Below are 17,719 nucleotides of genomic sequence, written 5' to 3' on the forward strand. Positions count from 1 at the left end.
GGCCGGGCGTGGTGGCTCACCCTGGTAATCCCAGCACTTTGGGAGGCCGAGGCAGGTGGACCACCTGAGGTCAGGAATTCAAGACCAGCCTGGCCAACAGGGCGAAACCCCGTCTCTACTAAAAATACAAAACATGAGCCAGGCCTGGTGGCGCGCGCCTGTAATCCCAGCTACTCGGGAGGCTGAGGCAGGAGAATCACATGAACCCGGGAGGCAGAGGTTGCAGTGAGTCGAGATCGCGCCACTGCACTCCAGCCTGGCAAAGTCCTGCTTTGGACAATAAACTACGTGGTTGCTCTTGACCTACGGAATAACCAGTTTTCCATGCTCATGCCCCCCAGCTAGCCCGTGCTTTCGCTAAAGTTTAAAAGCCATGTAGTGATTGTTGTCCTTTTTTTTTTGAGACGGAGTCTCGCACTGTCGCCCGGGCTGGATTGCAGTGACGCGATCTCGGCCCACTACAACCTCTGCCTCCCGGGTTCAAGCAATTCTCCTGCCTCAGCCTCCCAAGTAGCTGGGATTATAGGCACCCGCCACCACGCCCAGCTAATTTTTTTTTTGTATTTTTAGTAGAGACGGTGTTTCACGATGTTGGCCAGGCTGGTCTCAAACTCCTGACCTCGTGATCCACCCGCCTCGGACCCCCAAAGTGCTGGGATTACAGGCATGAGCCACCGCGCCCGGCCTTTTATCTATTCTTTTATGTTTTCAAAGTATTTTATCATTCATTGTTCAGATTCTCTTAGTTGATAACCAAGGTACCAAACATCCCAAGTGCCTAGTCTTCTGTTTTATCATGGAATCCTGTGAATTATTACCTAAATCTGCACATGAGCAAACAGGTTGGAGCGAGGGGCAGGGGTGAAGTCATTGTCCAGGTTCACACAGCCATCAACAAGTAACAAAACTGGGATTTTAAGCCCAGAGTTCTCAATACCAAAATGCAGGGCTGGTTCCAATAAACCACACTGGCCTCCCTGTTTTGTGAAGAAGGGATCTAGATTCAGGGGTTGTGACTGGTCTGAGTTGACACAGTGGCCCTGGATAGTTGAGTCTTTTTTTTTTTTTTGAGACCGAGTTTCGCTCTTGTTGCCCAGGCTGGAGTGCAATGGTGCAATCTCGGCTCACTGCAACCTCCACCTCTAGGGTTCAGGCGTTCTCCTGCCTCAGCCTCCTGAGTAGCTGGGATTACAGGCATGCGCCACCACGCCCAGCTAATTTTGTATTTTTAGTAGAGACGGGGTATCTCCATGTTGGTCAGGCTGGTCTCGAACTCCAGACTTCAGGTGATCCGCCCACCTTGGCTTACCAAAGTGCTGGGATTACAGACGTGAGCCACCGCGCCCGGCCTGGATAGTATCTTAAAGGTTTCTCTACCTCACAGTGTTCAGCACTGCTTTTCACCTGATACATGCCTCATCTTCTCCCTTTGCTCACTTTCCACATGTCAAAACCAGCCTCTTCTCAGCTGAGTGCGGTGGCTCATGCCTGTAATCCCAGCACTTTGGGAGGCCAAGGCGGGTGGATCACCTGAGGTCAGCAGTTTGAGACCAGCCTGGCCAACAGGGTGAAACCCCATCTGTACTAAAAATACAAAAATTAGCTGGGCATGGTGGCAAGCGCCTGTAATTCCAGCTACTCAGGAGGCTGAGGCAGGAGAATCGCTTAAACCGGTGAGGAAGAGCTTGCAATGAGCCGAAATCACACCACTGCACTCTAGCCTAGGTGACAGGAGCAAAACTCCGTCTCAAAACCAAACCCAACCTCTTCTCACCATTTTGTAATGACTACCTTAGAGCTGACGTTTCCCACCGCTACCCCCCTTTTTTTAGAAGCAGGGTCTTAATCTGTCTCCCAGACTGATGTGCACTCATAGCTCATTGTAACCTTGAACTCCTTGCCTTAAGCAATCCTCCTGCCTCAGCCTTCCAAAGTGCTGGGATTACAGGCATGAGCCACCACACAGCCCAATTTTTGTTTTGTTTTGTTTTGTTTTTTGAAAAGGAGTCTCGCTCTGTCGCCCAGGCTGGAGTGCAGTGGCGCGATCTCAGCTCACTGCAATCTCTGCCTCCCAGGTTCAAGTGATTCTTCTGCTGCAGCCTCCCGAATAGCTGAGATTACAGGTGCCTGCCACCACGCCCAACTAGTTTTTTTTTTTTTTTTTTTTTGTATTTTTAGTAGAGACGGGATTTCACCACATTGACTAGGCTGGTCTCGAACTCCTGACCTCAGGTGATCCACCCACCTCAGCCTCCCAAAGACAAACTTTTAAAACCTTTTTATTAAGAATAGCATATGGACTCGGGAGACTGAGGCAGGAGAGTGGCGTGAACCTAGGAGGCGGGGCTTGCAGTGAGCCAAGATTATGCTACTGCTCTCCAGCCTGGGCAACAGAGTGAGACTCCATCTCAAAAAAAAAAAAAAAAAAAAAAAAAAAAGAATAGCATATGGGGCTGGGTGCGGTGGCTCACACCTGTAATCCCAGCACTTTGGGAGGCCTAAGCGGGGGGGTCACGAGGTCAGGAGATCGAGTCCATCCTGACCAACATGGTGAAACCCCATCTCTACTAAAATACAAAAAATTAGCCGGGCATGGTGGCACGCTCCTGTAGTTCCAGCTACTCTGGAGGCTGAGGCAGGAACACCACTTGAACCTGGGAGGCAGAAGCTGCAGTGAGCCAAGATGGCACCACTGCACTCCAGCCTGGTGACAGAGCAAGACTCCGTCTCAAAAAAAAAAAAAAAAATAGCGTATGATAGATTGGCACAGTGGCTCGTGCCTGTAATCACCAACACTTTGGGAGGCCACAGTGGGAGGATACCTTGAAGTCAGGAGTTAGAGACCAGCCTGGGCAATGTAGCAAGACCCTGTCTCTGAAAAATGTTTTAAATAAAATTAGCTGGGCATGGTGGCATGGGCCTGTAATTCCAGCCACTTGGGAGTCTGAGGTGGAAGGATCGCTTGAGCCCTGGATGTCGAAGCTGCAATGAGCTGCACTCCAAGCCTGGGCGACAGAGACCATGTCTTAAAAATAGCTGGGCGCGGTGGCTCATGTCTGTAATTCTAGCACTTTGGGAGGTGGAGGTGGGTGGATTGCTTGAGTCCAGGAGTTTGAGACCAGCCTGGGCAACATGGTGAAACCTGCATCTCTACAAAAAATACAAAAATTAGCCAGGTGTGGAAGCACACACCTGTAGTCCCAGCTACTTAGGGGGCTGAGGTGGGAGGATCACTTGAGCCCAGGTAGTCAAAACTGCAGAGAGCCATGATCATGCCACTGCACGCCAGCCTGGGCAACAGAGAAAGACCCTGTCTCAAAAAAATATATACAAAATAGGCTGGGCGTGATGGCTCACGCCTGTAATCCCAGCACTTTGGGAGGCCGAGGCGGGTGGATCACGAGGTCAGGAGTTTGAGACCAGCCTGGCCAACATAGTGAAACACTGTCTCTACTAAAAATACAAAAAATTAGCCGAGTGTGGTGGTGCATGCCTATAGTCCCAGCGACTCAGAAGGCTGAGGCAGGAGAATCACTTAAACCTGGGAGGCGGAGGTTCGATGAGCCAAGATCAGACCACTGCACTCCAGCCTGGGCAACAGAGCGAGACTCCGTCACAAGAAAAAAAAAAAAGAATAGCACACATAGAAAAGTGCACAAAACATAAATATAAAACCTAATGATTTATCAAAAAGTGAGCCTGGGTTAGCATCACCCATGCCATGGTACTGAACAGTCAAGCAGAAGGCCCCTGCAGGGTAATTGCTGTTCCAACTACTTTTGTGATAATCGTTTCCTTGCTTTTGGAGTTGTACCACCTGAGAATGTGTCCCTAAACACTATAGTTTAGTTTTGTCTGTTCCTTGAACTGTGTGTAAATTGAATTATACAGTAATTATACAGGCAGTATTATTTTTGTGTCTGCCTTCTTTTGCATAAGAATACACTTGCAAAACTCATTTATGTTGTTTCGTATAGCTATGATGAGTTCATTTTCATTGCTGTTTTTTTGTTTTCCACTGTATATTTATCTACTCTATTGTTAAGGGATATAAGTGAAGCCTCCCACCTGCCATACGTCTCAATTTCTTTTTAAAAAATTTTTTTTATTTTTATTTGTTTTTTTAGACAGAGTCTCGCTCTGTCGCCCAGGCTGGAGTGTAGTAGCGCAATCTCAGCTTGCTGCAACCTCTGCCTCGCGGGTTCAAGTGATTCTTCTGCCTCAGCCTCCCAAGTAGCTGGGATTACAGGCACCCACCACAACATCTGGCTAATTTTTATATTTTCGGTGGAGACTGTTTCTCCATGTTGGCCAGGCTGGTCTCAAACTCCTGACCTCAAGTGATCTTCCCGCCTCGGCCTCCCAAAGTGCTGAGATTACAGGCATGAGCCACCGTGCCTGGATTGATTTATTTGTTTATTGAGTCTGGCTCTGTCACACAGGCTGGAGTGCAGTGGCACAGTATCAGCTCACTGCAGCCTCCGCCTCCCAAGTTCCAGCGATTCTCCTGCCTCAGCCTCCCGGGTAGCTGGGATTACAGGCACATGCCACCACACCTGGCTAATTTTTGTATTTTTAATAGAGACGGGGTTTCACCATATTGGCCAGGCTGATCTTGAACTCGTGACCTCAGGTGATCCATCTGCCTCTGCCTCCCAAAGTGCTAAGATTGTAGGCGTGAGCCACCATGCCCAGTCTCTCTCTCTCTCTCTCTTTTTTTTTAAATAGAGATGGGGTCACAATGTTGCCCAGACTGTCTCTAACTTCTGGGCTCAAGCAATTCTCCCACCTCAGTTTCCTAAAGTGCTAAGATTACAGGCGTGAGCCACTGTGCTTGGCTATACTTGTTAATTTTCAAACTGGCCTTCTGATCCTCCAGCCTTGGTTCTCTTCTAGTTCATAATCCACCAAGAAGCCACAGGGATCTGGCTATATGGCAAATCTCATCAAGTCACTCTGGGCTTAAAGCTCTTGAATGTCTCCCCATTGACTACAGGACAAAATCCCAAACCCTTAATTTGGCCTACAAAACCAAAATTATAATGAGCTACCATGGCAGAATATTTACTATGCACAGCGTCAAGCACTTTACACACATTCATTTTATTCATGATCTGGACCTTCAAACCATCTCTTCTTGATCCAGTCCCAGCTACCATGAACTGCTTCATAATTTCCCTCAATGTGCCAGGTTCTCTCATGACCCTGATCCTTTCTGTTTTTGTTTTTTTTTGTTTGTTTGTTTGTTTGTTTGTTTTGTTCGTTTTTGAGCCAGAGTCTCCCTTTGTATCCAGGCTCACTACAGCCTTGACCTCCTAGGCTCAAGTGATCCTCTTACCTCAGCCCCCTAAGTAGCTGGGACTGCAGGAGCACACCACCACACCTGGCTCATTAATTTTTTTTTTTTTTTTTTTTTGTAGAGACAAGATCTCACTATGTTGCCCAGGCTGGTCTCAAACTCCTGGCCTCAAGGAATATTCCTGCTTCAGCCTCCCAAAGTGTTGGGATTTCAGGCATGAGCCACCGTATCCAGCTCTGAGTCTTTGCATATGCTGTTTGCCATTACTCTTCTTCCCCTCTTGACCTAATTCAGCCTTCAAGTCTTAGCCTAGATGTCGCCTCCACCAGGCAGCCTTCCCTGAACTTCTACCCAGGCTAGGACAGGTTTCCTCTCCTGTACTACCACAATGGTCTAAGCTCACAATGTTTGTCAATTTTCCTCATCCACTAGGCTGTGGGCTGCTTAAGGGTGGGGGCTGGGGCTTATTCACCCTTATAACCCCGTGCCCAGTGCTGTGCCTGACCCTCTGTAAATATTTGATGACCGTGAACAGACCACTCTGGGTTGAAGTCTAGGTGGCTTTTTCAGGTAGCCCATTTATTTATTTATTTATTTGAGACAGGCTCTCACTCTGTCGCACAGGCTGGAATGCAGTGGTGTGATCTTGGCTCACTGTAACCTCCGCCTACCGGGTTCAAGCGATTCTCCTGCCTCAGCCTCCGGAGTGGCTGTGACTAAAGGCACACATCACCACACCCAGCTAATTTTTGTGTTTTTAGTAGAGATGGGGGTTTCACCATGTTGACCAGGCTGGCCTTGAACTCCTGACCACAAGCGATCCACCTGCCTCGGCCTCCCAAAGTGGTGGGATTACAGGCGCGAGGCACTGTGCCTGGCCAGGTATCCCCATTTCTATTCCAGGCTCTGGTTTCTGTGGTGGGAACACCAAGGCAGCACCCTGTGGGATGCCGAGAAAAGCATGGGCTGCCTGCTGCGGCTGAGTCTCTGTCAGTAGCCTGGAGCCTTTTATTCCCAATATAGAGATGAGCAGTTGAGCAAAGATCCTGAGGCTTTCCATTTCTCCGGCTACTTTTCTGAACTAAGAAGCCTGGGTAGACAATAGGTCCGGGCTGAGAGAGGTGGTTGGAATAAGCTGGGCTCCTCTGCCTGGCACCAGGGCTGGCTGCATAGATTTAGAAAGGCCCATGCTTACTGGGTGTGGAGGCTCATGCCTATAATCCCAGCACTTTGGGATGCCAAAGTGGGAGGATTGCTTGTGGCCAAAAGTTCAAGACCAGCATGGGCAACATAGAACCCCATCTCTACATAAAATAATAATAATTAGCTGGGCATAGTAGGTGCTGCTGCAGTCCTAGCTACTTGGGAGGCTGAGGCAGGGGGTGATTGCTTGAGTCCAGGAGTTCAAGGCTGTAGTGAGCCATGATTGCACCACTGCATTCTAGACCCTGTCTCAAAAAATAAAAACAAGATGAAAATAAAAATAATAATAAAAAAGAAAGGTCTGTGTTTGGTTTAATGTTCTACTGTCACCATCTTAAAAATCTTAATAATTTTGGAACAAAAGTCCCACGTTTTCATTTTGCCCTGAGCCCTGAATATTGTTGTTTGAGATAGCGTCTTGCTCTGTTGCCCAGGCTGGAGTGCAGTGGTGCAATTTCAGCTCGCTGCAACCTCCCCCTCCCAGATTCAAGCAATTCTCTTGCCTCAGCCTCCCCAGTAGCTGGGACTACAGGCACGTGCCACTGGGTCCAGGTAATTTTTAGATTTTTAGTAGAGATGGGGTTTCACCATGTTGGCAAGGCTGGTCTCACACTGCCAACCTCAGGTGATCCACCCACCTTGGCACCCCAATGTGGTGGGATTACAGGCGTGAACCATCACGTCCAGCCCTAGCCCTGAAAATTATGTCACCACTTCTGGCTGGTCACTAGCTGCCAGGGCTTCTGAGGACCGCTGCCTCAACTCAGGACCAAGCCAAGCCTCCACACTAAAGCAGAAACATAAACAACCAGCTCAGGTTGCCACATAGCTTAACCCACTTGTTCTCTGCCACTACAGCAAGAAGCTGCTAAGAGGGAACTTTCATCCCCTGAGGTCCTGGCAGTTGGGGAAGGGAGACTCTAGCTGGATCCCACTCCAGGTTGCCCCCGCCTAGGCTGGGCTTGAGCTGGCCATGGACCCTACACTGTGGTTTAAATTATGCGAAGGGAGTTTCCAAGGCAAGTGGATCTGGCCCCCGGAAAGCTGTGGAAAGGAGGCTTCCACCCCAAACTGTGGTTCCCACAGGGAGTGGCTCTTGGGCCATTCTGGGACCAGATGAGAGAAGCAATTCAGGCCAAGAATAGATGAGAGGAATGGGGGTGTCTCCCTTGGTCCTCCTGGCCTTGGAAGTGTCTGATGTGGTGTACTGTTCCCTCCATTTCTTCCCTTGGCCTGTCCTAGAGTCTTGAGAATAAGCGATAAGTAAGAGGGACAGACGGTTTGTCTCAGGGAGCCCATAGAGCAGTGTGAGAGGCAGACATATACATGAACCCCCTGCCACAGGGAGATAAGGGCTCTAGAGGGATGGCAGGGGCCGGGGGGTGGTGGGCACACAAAGGAGAAAGCTTCAGAGCAGATGACAATGAACAGACTCTTGTTGGAAAAATAGATTTTCCAGGTAGGCAAGGAAAAGGGGAGGGCACAGCCTGTGCCAGGGCCTGGAGATATAGAAAGGGAGGGTGTGTTTGGAGAGCTGGTCAACCTGAGCACAGCCAGGGAGCAAGGGAGGTGTAGATCCTACCAGGACCTTGGAGTCCAAATTCAGTCCTTGCTCTGGGTTAGTGCTCAGCATCCCAGGTGGCGTTTAGTCATATCAAGATAGGGGTGGGGCCGCCTGTGGTGGTCCCCTCCACTCTCCCACCCATTCCCTGTGATGTGCTTTTTTTTTTTAAGACAGTCTTGCTCTATCACCAGGCTGGAGTTCAGTGACGTGATCTCGGCTCACTACAACCTCCAACTCCCTGGTTCAAGCGATTCTCCTACCTCAGCCTCCTGAGTAGCTGGAATTACAGGCAAATGCCACCATGCCCAGCTAATTTTTGTATTTTTAGTAGAGATGGGGTTTCATTATGTTGGCAAGGACGGTCTCAATGTCCTGACCTCGTGGTCCGCCTGCCTCGGCCTCCCAAAGTGCTGGGATTACAGGCGTGAGCCACCGCGCCCGGCCGTGATGCTCATTTTTGCACTTCAGTCAGGGTGGCCGAGAGCCAGGATGTTTACTCCCATATGAGCTGAGTCTGCAGAATTCCAGAGTTCTTTAAAAAAGAAACCAGAGCGACAGCTGGTAGCTTCCTGAAAGTCTGAGATCACAGAAAACTGACTATTAAGGAGAGAAAGGAGGACACCCCACCCAGCCTGGGTCCCAGCTGGGTTCCCAGGACACATCTAACCCAGAGATCTCAACCCAGGCTAGGAAAATGTTTTTAACAGCTTTATTAGGGTATAATTTACAGACTACAAGACTCACCTGTTTTCAGTATACAATTCTATCACGCCTGTGATCCCAGCACTTTGGGAAGCCCAGGCAGGCGGACCAGCCTGACCAACATGGCGAAATGTCATCTCTACTAAAAATACAAAATTAGCCGGGCTCAGTGGTGTATGCCTGTAATCCCAGCTACTTGGGAGCCTGAGGCAGGAGAATCCCTTGAACCTGGGAGGTGGATGTTGCAGTGAGCCGACGTTGCACATTGCACTCCAGCCTGGGCAACAACGGCGAAACTCCGTTTCAAAAAAAAAAAAAATACAAAAATTAGCTTGGTGTGGTGGTGGGCGCCTGTAATCCCACATACTCGGGAGGCTGAGGCAGGAGAATCGTTGAACCAGGGAGGTGGAGGTTGCAGTGAGCTAAGATCGTGCTACTGCACTCCAACTTGGGAGAGATTCCGTCTCAAAAATACATACATACATACATACATACATACATACATACATACATACATATACAATTCTGGCCGGGCACAGTGGCTTACACCTATAATCTCAGCACTTTGGGAGGCTGAGGCAAGAGGACTGCTTGAGCCCAGGCGCTAGAGACCAACCTGGACAAGACCTTGTCTCTACTAAAAATAATAATAATAATAATAATAAGTAAATGAATAGGCTGGGCGAGGTAGCTCACGCCTATAATCCCAGCACTTTGGGAGGCTGAGGAGGGTGGAGGTCAGGAGTTCGAGACCAGCCTGGCCAACATGGTGAAACCCTGTCTCTACTAAAAATACAAAAATTAGCCAGGCGGGGTGGCACATGCCTGTAATCCCAGCTACTGGGGAGGCTGAGACAGGAGAATTGCTTGAACTCGGGAGGTGGAGGTTGCAGTGAGCTGAGATTGCACTATTGCACTTCAGCCTGGGGGAAGAAGCGAGACTGTCTCAAAAATGAATGAATAAATAAATAAATAATACAAGGATTTTTTTTTTTTTTTTTAGTAAATGTATAGAGTTATACAATTGTCACCACAGTTCTGTTTCAGAACATTTCCATTACCCTAAAAGATTTCTTGGGCTTGTTTGCAGTCAGTTCCTGTTCCCACCGTCAGCCCCCAGTAACCACTGGCCTGCTTTCTGTCTTTATGGAGCTGCCTTTTCTGGACATTTCATATAAATAGAATCACACAGATGTATAGTCTTTTGCAGCTTGCATCTTTCACTTTGCATTATGTTTTTGAGCTTCATCCATTGTGAAGCATATATCAGTAGTTGATTCTTTTTTTATTGCTGAATAGTGTTGCATTATACAGATATACCACATTTTGTTTGTTTACCAATTGATAACTGGATTGCTTCCACCTTTTGGCTATTATGAATAACACTACTATCAACATTCATGTACAAATGCATTCATTTTCCTTTTCTTTGGGTAGACCCTTAGGAGCGAAATTGCTGTATGGTAAATTTGTGTTCAACTTTTTTTTTTTTTTGAGATGGAGTCCTGCTCTGTCGCCCAGGCTGAAGTGCAGTGGCGCGATCTTGGCTCACTGCAACCTCTGTCTCCTGGGTTCAAGCAATTCTCCTGCCTCAGCCTCCTGAGTAGCTGGAATTACAAGCACCCATCACCACACCTGGCTAATGTTTTTATTTTTAGTAGAGTTGGGGTTTCACCATGTTGGCCATGGTAGTCTCGAACTCCTCCTGACCTCAGGAGTTCGCCCACCATGGCCTCCCAAAGTGTTGGGATTACAGGCGTGAGCCTACTGGAAGGTGAGGTAGAAGGGGCCTGGGTGTGGGTTAGGTCAAGGAGTCCCGATTTCTGCTCAGCCCACTGAGATCCTGTGGGGGCACCTCCCATGACCTTAGGCATCTCTCAGGCCTCTGGGGAGATTAGGAAAGTATGACATTCTTGGCTGCAGACCAGCTCCAGATAACCCCGGCTAAATGCAAGGAAATGGGTGGTACCAGCAGGAAGCATAGAGCTTAGAGGCTCAGCCAGGGATTAGATCAGGGCTACAGAGTGCACCATAAAAGCTGCTCCTTCTGAAGGGTCTAGAGATGATAATAACACCCCATCTTGAATTCAACAAACATCTTTTTTTTTTTTTTTTCCCCCAGACAGAGTTTCGCTCTCTCACCCAGGCTGGAGTGCAGTGGCATGATCTCAGCTCACTGCAACCTCCGCCTCCCAGGTTCAAGTGATTCTTCTGCCTCAGCCTTCCGAGTAGCTGGGACTACAGGTGTGTGCCACCACACCCGGCTAATTTTTGTATTTTTAGTAGAGACGGAGTTTCACCATGTTGGCCAGGCTGGTCTCGAACTCCTGACCTCGTGATCTGTCTGCCTTGACCTCCCAAAGTGCTGAGATTACAGGTGTGAGCCACCACACCCGGCCGTCTTGAATTCAGCAAACATCTATTGAGCACTTTCTGTGTGCCAGACCCTGTGCTGGGCACTGGACATACGGCCATGAATAAGAGTGGCAGGCTCCTGTCCCCGCCCTGGGGAGCTTACAGTCTACTGGAAGAAACAGGCAATAAAGAATTAAACAAACAGAATGACAGGTAATGACACAGAGGGGGCCTCTCCTGTGGGGGTGACATTTGAGTAGGGATCTGAGTAACTCTGCACGGGTATGTGTGTGGGACGATGTGTCTGGTGGAGAAAAGAATTAAGGAAAGCCTGAGGCTGAAGGCACTTGGTGTGCTCCCAACAATGGTAGAAGACTGGCTTGGAGAGGAAGGTAGGCAGGAGCTAGATCACCTGCAGTGTTTCCAGAGGTCGTGGCCAGAGTCTGGGTTTTATTTTGTGTGTGATGGGGAGAATATTGAGCAGGATAGAAAAATTCTATGATTCTCACTTTTAAAAATATCACTTAGATTGATGTAGAGAGACTAGACCTACAGGAGAAATGGTGAGACAGGAAGAGGAGGCAGGTTGTCCCAGTAACCAATGAAAATGGCTTGGAGCAGTGTTGGTGCTGATAGAGAGAATTATATAGATGTGGGGCATCTTTTTTTTTTTTTTCGAGGCAGAGTCTCGCTCTGTTGCCCAGGCAGGAGTGCAGTGGCACAATCACAGCTCACTGCAGCCTTGACATCCTGGGCTCAAGCGATCTTCCCACCTCAGCCTCCCAAGTAGTTGGGACTATTGGCGCGTGCTACCACACCTGGCTAATTATTTTTTGTAGAGACAAAGTCTCACTATGTTGCCCAGGCTGGTCTTGAACCCCTGGGCTCAAGTGGTCTTCCCGCCTCAGCCTCCCAAAGTGCTTTGATTACAGGCGTAATGTGGGGCATGTTTTGGAGTTAGAGACACCGGGATTTGCTGATATGGGGTATAATAAAAAAAGGAAGTCAAGGATGACTCCTATATTTTTTACCTGAACACTGCGTAAAGCTGATGCCATGACCTGTGATGGGGAAGCTTGGAAAAGGAGCAGGATTTGGTACTTGCTAGGGTTGCGGGGGAGCTAAAATATGGATCTAGCTGGGTGGAACAGAGGAAGAAGGCCAGAGGACGGTGACATCCTCATGATTCCTGGCTAGGGGTTGGCAATCCTTGTTAGACCAAAGCCTGGGTTATGTGGGGGACTCCTGCAGTATTAGGGCACCTGGAAAAATTCGAGTTGGATTATGTTGGCCACTTCTTGCAACATTTCAGCAAGCCCTGCAGAAAAGGGACAAGCTTAGGCTGAAGATGGTGGCCTATCCTTATTATCAAAGGAAAAAATCCCTACCTTTGGGGCCCCCTCCCTTCACTTACTTTGAAATGTTGTGACTGGCTTATGAAATCCAAACATCTAGACAGAGCCGCTATGGATCCTCCACCTCTTCCTCAAAACAAGTAGAGGCTGGAAAGCCCACGTGGAGTATAATGAAAGCACAGATGGTTATGAGGCTTAGAGGACCACAGAAAGAGGTCCGCATGAGTCAGAGTCAGCTAGCAGACTGACAGAGGCACAGAAACGAGGAAGAAGGGTGGGATGTGAAGAAGAAAAGGAAAGGGAAGTCAGAGAGAGAGTGAGCTGCCCAAGGTTGACATCCAAGCCCCGATGGAGAGGCACCAGGTGTGGGGATACAATGCCCGAGGACCGAGGACCCTGGGAAAGCAACACCTCGTAAGGAACCTTAGAATCCTTGAGTTTCTAATCTGGAAGTGACTTCAGACACCAAGTGGCCCATTCTTCACGCAGAAAAGGGACTGGTCTTCAAGGAGGAAATGGGAAAGAAAGAAGAAAACAACAGTTCTCCCAGCTTTAGAAATCACAGAAAGTCAGTCCACAGCTTTGCCCTGGCTGAACTCAGCAAGCCCCAGCCCTTTAGATCCCTTTTACCCATTTGGTAAATGTCCAGCCCTCATGCGGACTGTTTTGTCCAGCTGCATTCTGGAAACAGATGACCATTTCGCCTGTCTGGAGAGATGTCATTGGGGTCTTCCTGGCCTGAGATCTGTCCTCCTCAGATAATCCTCCTCTCATTCCAGCTGGGTCTCCTGTCACATGTCCCCAGGTGCACCCATGCTGACCAACACAGGCGCATGAGCTGCAGTGCTCATGAGCTCAGGCAGAGTGAGGAGAAGGGGGCCACTTCCTGAGGGGTAGCTTGGGTGGGCGTTGGGGGTGGGGAATGGGCAGGAGAGGAGATGGGCTGACGCAGCTTCTCCAAGCCATGCAGAGATCCAAAGAAAACACAGCTGGAGGCACAGCGAGGGAGGAGGGAGCCAGGACAGTGCATGTTGACATGTTGGGCAGCAATCCAGCTTGGCCTCCTGTGGTCAGTGGAGCCCATGTTTACTTACTTGGACCAGTTATTTCCTTGTACTGAACCTCAGTTTCCAAATCTGCAAAACAGGGCCAATAATAGCTATCTCAAGGCATTGCTGTGAGAGTTATATGGGATAAAGAAAAAGAGAGAGAGAGAGAGAGAAACCTAGTTAAAAGCATGGGCTCTGGGGCCAGACTGACTTGAGCTTATAACTGCTGGGCCTCAGTTTCCTTATCTGTAAACTGGGGGTGATGATGCCTACCTTGTAGGATGTTATGAAGTATAAGTGAGTTAATATTTGGAAGCACTTTCTGGCCAAGTGTGATGGTTCACATGTGTAATCCCAACACTTAGGGAGGCCGAGGCAGGCAGATCGCTTGAGGCCACGAGTTTGAGATCAGCTTGGTCTACACAGTGAGATTCTATCTCTATGAAAAAATTTTAAAAGTTAGCTGAGCATGGTGGCACATGCCTATAGTTCCAGCTACTCAGGAGGCTGAGATGGGAGGATTACCTGAGCCCAGGGAGGATGAGGCTGCAGTGAGCCATGATCGTGCCACTGCCTTCCAGCCTGGGTAACAGAGTGAGACCCTGTCTCAAAAAAAAAAAAGCACTTTCTGTTTGTTAAGCAACTATTACAACTATTAATACTAATAATCAGTCCAGGCACAATGACTCATGCCTGTAATCCCAGCACTTTGAGAGGCCAAGGCGAGAGGATCGCTCGAGCCCAGGAATTCTAGACCAGCCTGGGCAACAAAGTGAGAGCGCCCCATCCCGCCACTGAGTACTAGGTTCCGCACTTTGTATACTTTATCACTTTAAATCCTCACTGCCACCCAGGGAGGTAGGTAAGTACTGATCATCCCATTTTACAGATATGGAAACTGAGGTTCAAAAAGTGTTTTTTGTTTTTTTTTTAGAGACAGGATCCTGCTCTGTCACCCAGACTGGAGTTCAGTGGCACAATCATAGCTCACTACAGCCTGGAGCTCCTGGGCTTAAGCGATCCTCCTGCCTCAGCCTCCCAAAGTGTTGAGATTATAGGCATGAGCCACCATGCCTAGCCCAGAAAGAGATTTTTCATTTCCTCTGGAACAGGGGTTGGTAAACTATGGCCTGTGTGCTAACTCCAGCTCCCAGCCTGTTCGTTAGATATTGTTTATGGCTGTTTTCATGCTAAAGTGTAGGACTGAGCAGCTGCAATAGAGACCACAGGGTGTGGAAAGCCTAAAATATGTACTCTTTGGCCTTTTCAGGAACAGCTTGCTGACATTTGTTCTAGAAAAAGGCAGAAGCAGGACTTTGCTATCCTGGTTCCTTTGCAGGAACAGCTTGCTGACATTTATTCTAGAAAAAGGCAGAAGCAGGACTTTGCTATCCTGGTTTTTTACCAATATTGGTGTGATGGATACACAACTGAGGCTGGAAAGGCACTTCTTTCCTGTTCCTCTGAGTGCTGCGAAGCCTCTCCTTCACTTTTCAAAGCCAGGGATGAGGCTGGGCACAGTGGCTCATGCCTGTAATCCCAGCACTTTCAGAGGCTGAGGTGGGAGGATTCCTTGAGGCCAGGAGATGGAGACCAGCCTGAGTAACATAGCGAGACCTCATCTCTACAGAAAAAAATTACAAACATTAATCAGCCGTGGTGGTGCATGCCTATAGTCCCAGCTACTCAGGAGGCTGAGGTGGGAGGATTGCTTGAGCCCAGGAGGTCAAGACTGCAGTGAGCCAAGATTGCGCCTCCGCACTCCAGCTTAAGAGGCAGAGCCAGACTCTGCCTCAAAAGACAAACAACAAAACCAGGAGTGAACGTGGGAAGGGATTTGGGGATTTGGCTCTCTCCATGTCTCAAGCCCCGTGATGAGCACTCGAGGAGGCTGCCACAGCCCATCCCACGCTGCACATCTGCTGACATCACTCAGTGTTTGAGGGTTGTGTGCACCATACGTTTTAGAGGAAAAGAGAAATCAATGTATTAAAGAGGGGCAGGCTGAGTGGGGAAGGCCCTGGATTCAAGGCCAGTGACTGCACGTTCTCCTCCGCCAGCCCAGTTAAGGCTGTATTTATTTATTTATTTATTTAGAGACAGTTTCACTCTTGTTGCCCAGGCTGGAGTGCAATGGTGCGATCTCGGCTCACTGCAACCTCTGCCTCCTGGGTTCAAGCGATTCTCCTGCCTCAGCCTCCCAAGTAGCTGGGATTATAGGCACCTGCTTCCACGCCCGGCTAATTTTGTATTTTTAGTAGAGATGGGGTTTCACCATTTTGGTCAGGCTGGTCTGGAACTCCTGACGTCAGGTGATCCACCTGCCTCAGCCTCCCAAAGTGCTGGGATTACAGGCATGAACCACTGTACCCGGCCGGTCAGAGCTGTGTTTAGGGTCAATTGAACTGAGGTTAACATGGTACAGGAGGAGATGAAGGATCTGGGTTGGCATAGGGATCGCCTTCTGCCCAGGGACATTCAAGGACTCCAAACCAGTTCAATCATTCAGTAAATATTTATTCAGTACCTACTGTGTGCCAGGCACAGTTCTAGGCGCTAAGGACACAGTGTTGAACAAATTCCAGCTCTCACGGAGACAGACAACAAACAAGAAAGAAAATATTCAATAGTAATAAAATCTATAAAGAAAATAAACCAGGCTGATATGATTGAGAGCAACTAATAGATAGGCAGGCAGGGAAGGCCTCTCTGAAAAAACGCCATTTCAACTGAGACAAAATGCCGGGCGTGGTGGCTCACACCTGTAATCCCAGCACTTTGGGAGGCTGAGGCGGACAGATCACTTGAGGTCAGGAGTTCAAGACGAGCCTGGCCAACATGTGAAACCCCATCTCTACTAAAAATACAAAATTAGCTGGGCGTGGTGGTGCACACCTGTAATCCCAGCTACTCAGGAGAATGAGGTAGGAGAATTACTTGTACTCTGGAGGTAGAGTTTACAGTGAGCCGAGATCATACCACTACTGCACTCCAGCCTGGGTGACAGAGCAAAGCTCCATCTCAAAAAATAAATAAATAAAATAACCTGAGACAAAATGACAAGGAAGATCAGGTGGAAAAGCATTCCAGATAGAGGGAACAGCAAATGCAAAGGCTCTGAGCAAGAAGAACTTGCACATTCAAGGAAAACCAGTTTGGCTGGAGCTGAATGCAAAGGGCAAGAGAGGTGAGAGGTGAGACAGAGAGAGTAGGCCCTATCACATGCCAGGGAATCAGGGTACTGAGGCAGGAGTCTATTCCAGTATGGTGAAAAGCCACTGATGGCTGATAATGCTAATGATTGTAGCTAACATTTGTTGAGCCCTTAGGAAATGCCAAGTACTTATTAAACCCTTTCAATGCATTAACTCGTTTAATCCTCACAAGCAATCCTAAGAGGGAGGTACTTGGATTATCCTCATCTGTAAGATGAGGAAACTGAGACCCAGAGGGGTTAGGCCACTGGCCAGTGAATTGCATGGGATGAGACCATATAAGAGATAAAAATGATACAAAGATGAAGCCTGGATTCATCTAGGTACACAACTGAGGCTAGAAAAGCATTTCTTTCCCGTCCCTTTGATTGCTGGGAAGCCTCTCCTTCAGTCTTCAAATCCAGGAAGAGTGAGGCCAGGTGCAGTGGCTTACGCCTATAATACCAGTATTTTGGGAAGCCAAGATTGGAGGATCTTTTGAGGCCAAGAGATTGAGACCAGCATGGGCAACATAGCGAGAAATATTTCACCTAAGAAAACGAGAGGAAGGCTGGGCACAGTGGCTCATGCCTGTAATCCAAGCACTTTGGTAGCTCAGGAGTTCGAGACCAGCCTGGGCAACAGGGTGAAACCCCATCTCTACTGAAAATACAAAATTAGCCAGGTGTGGTGGTGTGCACCTGTAATCCTAGCTACTCTGGAGGCTGAGGCGGGAGAATCGCTTAGAACCCGGGAGGTGGAGGTTGCAGTGAGCTGAGACAGCACCACTGCACTCCAGCCTGGGTGACAGAGTGAGACTCTGTCTCAAAAAAAAAGAAAAGAAAAAAAAAGAAAAAGAAAACGAGAGGAAAGGCCAGACGCGGTGTAACACCAGCACTTTGGGAGGCTGAGGTGGGTAGATCTCTTGAGCTCAGGAGTTCAAGACCAGCCTGGGCAACATGGTGAAACCGCATCTCTATGAAAAATACAAAAATTAG

The sequence above is a fragment of the Nomascus leucogenys genome, chromosome 13, assembly GCF_006542625.1.
Source record: "Nomascus leucogenys isolate Asia chromosome 13, Asia_NLE_v1, whole genome shotgun sequence".
Classification (NCBI taxonomy): Eukaryota; Metazoa; Chordata; class Mammalia; order Primates; family Hylobatidae; genus Nomascus; species Nomascus leucogenys.